Raw genomic sequence first — 8,083 nt, 5'->3', positions numbered from 1 at the left:
AATCATATCCAATTTTTTTTATCTGGTACTCGAGCTTTAGAAAGGGCCCTTTGAGTGATGCATGGTTGTCTTATAAACCTCGCGTATAACCCGTAAATCAATGCATCCCGTCTAAGATTCTTCGACATTTCCACACCATAAATTCCAGAAGTTATCGGATGCGATCGAACTGAGTTTTCAAAACAAGACGGATAAAATAATAAGACGAGACCTCGGACGCTCAGCTAGATAAATAACAAATTGTAAAACCTGCTCAGAAAGCGTGCATAATTAATTAATGCTTTTACCGCCTTCCCTTTTTTATCATCCGCAAAGACATTGGTTCTTCCGATTTATATTTATTTTAATTGTGAACTCATTGGCGAACGAAGCTTAATATATTTTCCTTATGTTTATCATAATATTTAACGTTGTGTGTATTAAGGTAACCGTTGTCATTTGAGAATATATCTTTATTTATTTCAATTGTGGAATTTATGGAAAATTATATTCCATACCCACTGCCCAGCACATATTATGCCATTTGTAATGGAGAATGTAGATGATGAGCCGATCAAGGAATTATCAAAACATTAAGAGTGTGTTATAAGTAAAGTAGTTTAGAAGATTCTGGTTATGAAAAGCTAACTACACTTAGATGTGGCGCAAATGTGAATTAATGGCTGTGTGTACGGAATTTATGCTTGCCACATTTAGGTCTTGGTATACGAATACAATCGGATATGATTGTATGGCGCTAATATAAGATGATCTGAAAATGTTTGGTATTAATTAAATCCTCGACCAGGTTGTTCGCATGACTGCACGTTTTAAGCGTTTGACAGAAATTTTCAGTGGCATTATGACCTTTCGACGAAAGTTGTATTCCACAACAATTGCTATTAACCAAATATGTGCAATACGTGTCATAAATATGTCACAGCTCGCACCATAGTTTGTCAACTATGCGCCGCCTGTATTTTACGGCGTGATCACCATAGTTATTTGCTGCATTGGGCAGTGAAATCATATGTACTACGTATTGGGTCTAATTTTCGGAATTTTTGAGCGTTACTATTATGCGCCAATCTAACGTATGTTATGTTGCACCGTATTAAAATTTGCAAACTTGGATTTCGGTTAGTGTGGGTCCTATTGTGAGAAAGAAATATTTGACTTTCCACAAGTGTTCGAATTTATTACTTTTGACTTTTGTAGGCGTTTTATAGCAGAACGCGAAAGGAATTTTGAGTCATGTTTATAATGATCAAATTTCGGGTATTGTGAATCAGGACAGTTGTCATGTGTCCAACGTATGTTGAATTTAGAAATAATTCTATGCTAGGCTGCACCACGTTGGGCGCTTTATATCACGAGCATGCGTATATAAAAATTAAATTAATCACGGTTCGTATTTCGTTGGGCCCCACTTTGTCGGCGACCAAATCATATTGGAATTAAATTAGTTGTTTACCGATTCTCATTCCGCCAGGCACCACTTTCTCACGAATAACTTCTCTTTTCTATCTGCGTGCGAACTTTATTTATATATATTATATTTAATCTGTGGATTTGTACCACGGTGGCGTAGAAACTTCCTAGAGCGTTTCAACTCAGAAAAAGGAAAACCTTACCTGCCATCCCTCTGCGCTCTTACCGTAGCGGTCGTCGTTGCCAATCAAGTAGAATCACGTTCTCAGTCAAGTGGACCGCAAACATTTGCTCTTATGCTAACCTATCAATTGCAGTGTGGGACCAAATCCAATCCATGACTTTGGTTCTCACAACGGAAGGGAAATATTGGAGATTGTTCGGCAGATTTTCATTGAGATAAACTCTCACATGACTATGACAGTAGAAAAGTGCCCCATTTCATCCTCAAACTGCTCACGAATATTAGGCAAAAAAATAAATACGAAGGAATAAGGAATTAAAGTGAGTTTGCAATTATTTGGGACACTCTGTAAAATTCAAAACGATAAAAATTGCACGAGTAATTAACAATATAAATTTAAAAACAAAAATCATTACACAAAATTTGAAAACATGTAAAACACACACTCAATCGAAAAGCTCTTAAAATAAATTATTGTATCGTGTTGTGTCACTGAAGTATTGAGGAACATTGGAAATCATTCCATATGGATAATCCTATAATCGCTCCTTTTTTTAGTACAAAAATATGTAAACATATCTGTATAAGGCATTTAAGTTAAGCGACAAATTCGTCATACAATTGAAAAAATAACCTTCTTAAATAAATTATGTACGATTTTTATATATTTTATAAATTATTTTATCAAACAATGTTTCGATTATTGTAATCCAACGATTATTCATATGTTCATTTTAACATGTGATTTGTCGAATAAAATATTATAAGATTTAAAATAATGCCTCAATAATTAATAAATAATACTTTAGTGATAATAATAATAAATATTAAAATAAAATCTATTTATACATAAATTTTTAAATTATTTTTATCATTTGTTTCTGTCAATGTTATTGCTGGGTACTGTCAGGTAAGTCTAATATATTCAATCATTCATCTTTGGTTGTTCATGCTCATCATCGAAGTAAGGCAATGCATGCCTTATATAAATGATATTTATTGCTTTATGAATGATAGACGTTGCCTAACGCAAATAAGCACATTTTGGCAACCCTTGTGTTCTGAGTGTAACCACCACTTATTTCTTCCACTTCTCCATTAGGGTTCTCACTCGCTAAACCGCAATGCATGCCTACATTTACACAATTTTAAAGTAATTGGTGAACGCTTATGGTAGTCACCATTTCAGCTATCGATATCACATATTAGCGTCACAATGGTCGACAATTCAAACGCTATAACAAAGGAATGAAAATGAAAACCATTCCTTTGTTTATCTGTGAAGAAAATATCTTCGTATCTTTAGAAGCATCTATAGCCAATTTTCACTAGGAAGAAACACACCCATATTAAAGCCTTATCAACAATTCTAACATTCCCAAGTGAAAAAGTTCAAACAGCCCTTTAATATGAAAGTAGGCGAGATTCCTAGAATTCTTGGATATCATTACAAAAACTTAATATTTATAATAAAACGTTATGAATGTAGATCTGATGAAATTCCTTACCCCTGGATGAAGCCTTTGCGTACATAGTTTATAATCTTGAAATTGCCATGTAATATTGCAGTAATCTGGTAACATTGATTAGGAGAGAGTTTCCTGCAAAATGAATACAAGAAATGAGGTCTCTAAGCTCGATAACATATCTAATAAGCTATTTCTCTACAAAAACAAAGCAATGACAATTGAATTCTGCTATTTTATAAAATTAAATTAGTTGACATTGAAACGTAAGGGTAAATTAACAATGGTCTCGGCTACCATCGCCCAAGCAAATGTGAATCGTTTGACAGTGTCGCAGCTAACTCTGAACTTTTCTCGTCAGTAAATTTGGTTTTTGTTTGTCAATTATTTTGCTTTGACTTAGCTGGTTGCAAGTAATCGTTTTGCTTAAAATTTGTTTTGTTTTCAATTTACAGCTGCTCCTATAAATGCAACTCTAAACAATTAATACAAACTCAGAACTACCAATACTAATACCAAACGTGAGACCTTTTGCTTTAGTGTAATTTGATAAGTATGAAAGTGTGTATTTAGCAGCCTACGTTATCCCAAAAACCCGATAGTCATCAATCAATGCTGAATGCCATCACATACGCGATGCGAAACCAACCGAAAAAAGTAAACATACCGACCGATTTTCAGATACGTAAATACCTCCCAGATTTTTCACCAAACTTCCGGGAGTAGACATAAAAAGAAGAAATATAAATTATCAAAAAGCACCAATGTGGGTTTTGCGATTGACAAGATTATACTTAACTAGGCGGCGGTTAAGAGTGTTGAAGTGCGATTATCATTGTCAAACGCTCAGTATTTGGGTCTTCTTATGGAAACACGGAGTAATTGTTATCGCGGATTAATTCGTTATTTTATCATATCAAACATTCTACAGGTTGCTTAAGAATATTTTGATATAGTTTCTTTAATTAAAGAAGACTACGCATAAGCACTTTTGAATTATGTACTATCGACCCGCTCTGTTTCACCACTCTTTTCTGAATGTTCTCATTTACCCAAATTCATTTTGCGACAACGATCAATCGCCGCGGTCGCTCTCTGTGGGTTTTTTGTTGTACAACGGATTTTCGGCGACCACATTGCGGTACTTTATTTTCCATGGGCTCTTATGGAGACTCGAATGCCCGACAAACGACTATGGGTTTGGTCATATATGAGAGTAATTCAAAAATAATTTGGTCGTACCTGAGAGTAAGCGTCTGTGTTTGTTTACAATTGAAAATAATTCAAAAAGTCAGCTGTTTAACTGGCTGTTGTTATTCTTGTTGGAATTAGAATTTTTGTGTGCATTTTTTCGACCTTTGTGTTCGCTGTACAAAATGAGTTGAGCGAAAGAGAAGAGTGCACTACTTTCACATAAGGTATACATTTATACTGACACTTTTCTAAATATGTAGCAAGCAAATATTGCAGTGCACCTAAAACAACTGACTGTCATCGCAAAATTTATTTGTCTGCATACTTTTCCAAAAATTGTACGCGCTCTACGTACGTACGCTGGCGTCGGCAGAAATCAATTTACATTTTTTGTTTAGTATATTTTTTTGTGTTTGTAAGTGATTACTCAATAAATATGTATGCGGCTGCTTGTTTTTTTGACGCATTGCAGCGTTGTTGTTGTGTGCTTGCACTTTAGACGACTATGTTTTCTTGACTGCTCGTTGGTATTTTATAACTTTTATATATTTTGTTTCTTTTGCCTACTTATCATACAAAACTCATTTTAACCCTTATTTCATATGGTTTTGCCTTGATAATTTTCCACAAAAACTTATATAATTTTAGTTTTTTTTCTTTTTTAATAATTGCTTATTGCTATAATTTATTTTTGCTGTAGTTTTTTTTGTTTTTTTTTTCTAACCGATTTCACATTAGCTTTTTATTTTTGTTTTCCTTTCCAATAACTCAAAAAAGTTTTACTACCGCCTGTTAATCTTTTACTTATATCTTTTCCTTTCTTTCTTTTCATTTTTTTTTTGCAAAAGAAAATTTTCTCTTTTCTTCTTATTTAAAAAAAAAAACCCTGCTCGGGCGCCACTTATGAGGGCAAAAATTGCCCGAAATAAAAAATATATAAATAGGGATCAGCTGGATAGAAAGACGCGCAAGGTAAGAACGTTGCATAAAATGATTCTGAACCGATTAGCACAATAAAAAAATCGTATGAACTGGTAGTACGTTGATTTCATTAAATAATTAAAAAATTAAAAGTAATTTGCCGGCAAATCACAACCGTAGTAGGCATCATTTTCGACGCAGTACTTTATAATCGTGCGCCAACGAGAATCCAAAAGGAGTAAATAGGGGTTGCGGTATATTAGAAGAAGGTAACGAGGTGGGGATATCGCCACGTTAATCCGTCTCTCGTTTCCGCTGAAACCTAATGTATGGCGCACATCGTTAGATATATGCTCCTTACAACTTATATCCTTCGCTTTGTAAGGATTATACCACGATGCCGAGTCTTCTCTACGCTTTTCTTCACTACGCATTCCGGGGAAGAATATGCCATGTGTTTTGGGTCGATTTGGTGATTGCGGCAGTATATCGCCAAATTGTTTCGGCATTTCAGCTTACCTGGAATTGTCTTTCCTTATTATTGGCATTGACAGTTCATTATTAACAATCATTACAGAGGGCAACGCCCGGTAATTGTAGAGTAATCTCATAACCACGCGGGGTTCAAAAAAACCACATGTAATGGGAAATCTATCATCATCTCTTAAGTATGGAGCACACGAAAGAATTCTCTCCAAAAAGGATCGCGAAACACTGCCATCACGAACATATTCGTTTATAATGACTGCTTGCAAGTGATGGGGATATCCAGCAAGGATTACCTGGCCACGCTCTTTTACAACAGCAACCATAATTTCAGGTTCTGTGCCCTTGCCGGCTTCATCGATTAGCACATGCGTAAAATGATTGGATGGAAAACCAATTAGCAAAAAATTGCCTTGAGTGGCGCAAGTACCAATTACTACTCGTTGATTCCTTAAAAAATTCATTTGACATCTTAATTTAAGTCCGAACTCAGTCACAATCATGTCCGCTGTTGCGCGATACGGCATCAAATGCTCTGGTATAAACTGTTTTTCGACTTGTCTCTGGGACACTATACGTATAAAATCACCCATTTTGAGTACACCGCTTTCGATCAAACGCGTCATTATTACATCAGCAAAACTATTGGATGGTGTGTCTATAAGTAGACGTGCACTAGGTATCAATTTAAAAATTTGCAAAATGCTCTCCACTAGCGTTGCAATTTTTCCTGTGCCGGGCAACGGCTTTTTTCTGCATAGAGTTCAGTGAGCAGTTGTGCCATTTATACTAGCAACCATCTAACAAGAGGTTTCCCTCATCATTTATTTGTACATCCAATCGTGGACATCCACGCGTCTGTGCTCGGGAGGGAAACAAGAACTGTTCGCCTAAATTCTTAGCCGCTCGTAAGATGGCGTAGTGCTGATAGCCATAACGGGAGAAGTAAAATTTTAAACGGTAATCCATGTAGTTATATCTTCCCTGAAAGTTTTCATCGAATTTAAGTAGAATTCGATTACGAAACACTTCGTGAATCACTCCTATATACGTGCGTCGGCACAGGGGTTTTCTGCTTTAACCATGTCTCCAATTACCAAGGAAGGACGGCGTACGGACGGATTTTCTATGGTCAGAGCTAAATACCTGCCCTCGCGTGTGAAATGCGCTCGTTGACTATCATATTTGCGGAGATTAACAAGACAGTCCATCTCCACTAAATATAAAAGTGTTTGGAAGCGATTCTCGTAGTTACTTATGTTTAATTCTTCTTTAAGATTCGGGAACTAATTTTTCAACATGTCTGTAGGTGTTGCAAGTTGCTTGCTTATGAGAAAGCGAGCATAGTATTTTAAATTATGATATTTTAACCAATACCTTTTCCCTTTAAGATGATAAAGCAGGAGTACGAGAAAAGACTTTTTTACATGACAAAGCAGAAGACAATAATAATAATAATATATTTTATCGAAAAGGCATATGTGTAATAAAGCAAGAAAAAAAAGGAAAAACCAAAATGGTATTGCATTCACGATTTCGTCTGAACATCCCGGCCCCCTTGAATGGACTCGGCCCGTTCAATAGGTAGACGTCGAACCTTAGCAGAAGTTCTACGTATTTCGCCACTGGAAGTTTTAACAGTGATAACCCGCACAACTCCGTCATTGCCAGGATGAATTTCAGTAACACGACCCAGTTGCCATTTTTGAGGAGGAAGATTGTCTTCCTCTACAACAACAACGTCCCCAACCGCTAATGACATGCGACCTTTTGTCCACTTGGTTCGATTTTGCAACGTTTGTAAATAATTCTTAGACCATCTGTCCCAAAAGTGTTGCAGATAATATTGCAATCTTTGATAACGCCGTAAATGGCTTACGTTGTTGAAATCTCTTAAGTCGGGATCAGGTATGGGTTTTAAAGCAGAGCTAATAATAAAAAGACCAGGCGTTAGAGCTGGTTCATCATTTGGACTCTCAGGCACGGGAGTGATAGGTCTTGAATTTAATACCGCTTCAATTTGTATTAAAAGTGTGTTGAATTCAAAAAAGTTAAATTTCGCATCTTGTAGTATCCTTTTTAGATGAAATTTAGTGGGCCTCACTGCAGCCTCCCAAAGGCCACCAAAATGCGGAGAGCGTGGAGGTATGGTTTTCCAAATTATGCCACGTGAAGCACATTCATTAAATATAATATCTGTACTTTTAAACATTTTGTAAAGTTCATGCAACTCGTTTTTTGCACCAATAAAATTAGTTGCATTGTCACTGTAAATCACTGAGCATAGGCCCAATGAAACGTCTTAAAGCAGCTAAGAAAGCTTGAGCAGATAAATCTTCTACCAACTCTAAATATATGGCCCTTGTACAAAAACATATGAAAACAGATATATAGCCTTTTGTAGAAACAATACCACGTCTGT

At 35.9% G+C, this 8,083-nt stretch overlaps 1 pseudogene; it reads right to left on the bottom strand.

The window, feature by feature from the left end:
- Nucleotides 1–5,321: 5,321 nt before the first annotated feature.
- LOC119641664 lies at nt 5,322–7,873 on the bottom strand (annotated as a pseudogene).
- Nucleotides 7,874–8,083: the final 210 nt, after the last annotated feature.

The sequence above is a fragment of the Glossina fuscipes genome, unplaced genomic scaffold, assembly GCF_014805625.2.
Source record: "Glossina fuscipes isolate IAEA_lab_2018 unplaced genomic scaffold, Yale_Gfus_2 167, whole genome shotgun sequence".
NCBI classification, from domain to species: domain Eukaryota; kingdom Metazoa; phylum Arthropoda; class Insecta; order Diptera; family Glossinidae; genus Glossina; species Glossina fuscipes.
Note: the sequence above shows the minus strand (reverse complement) of the source record. Positions and strands in the feature narration are given on the sequence as shown.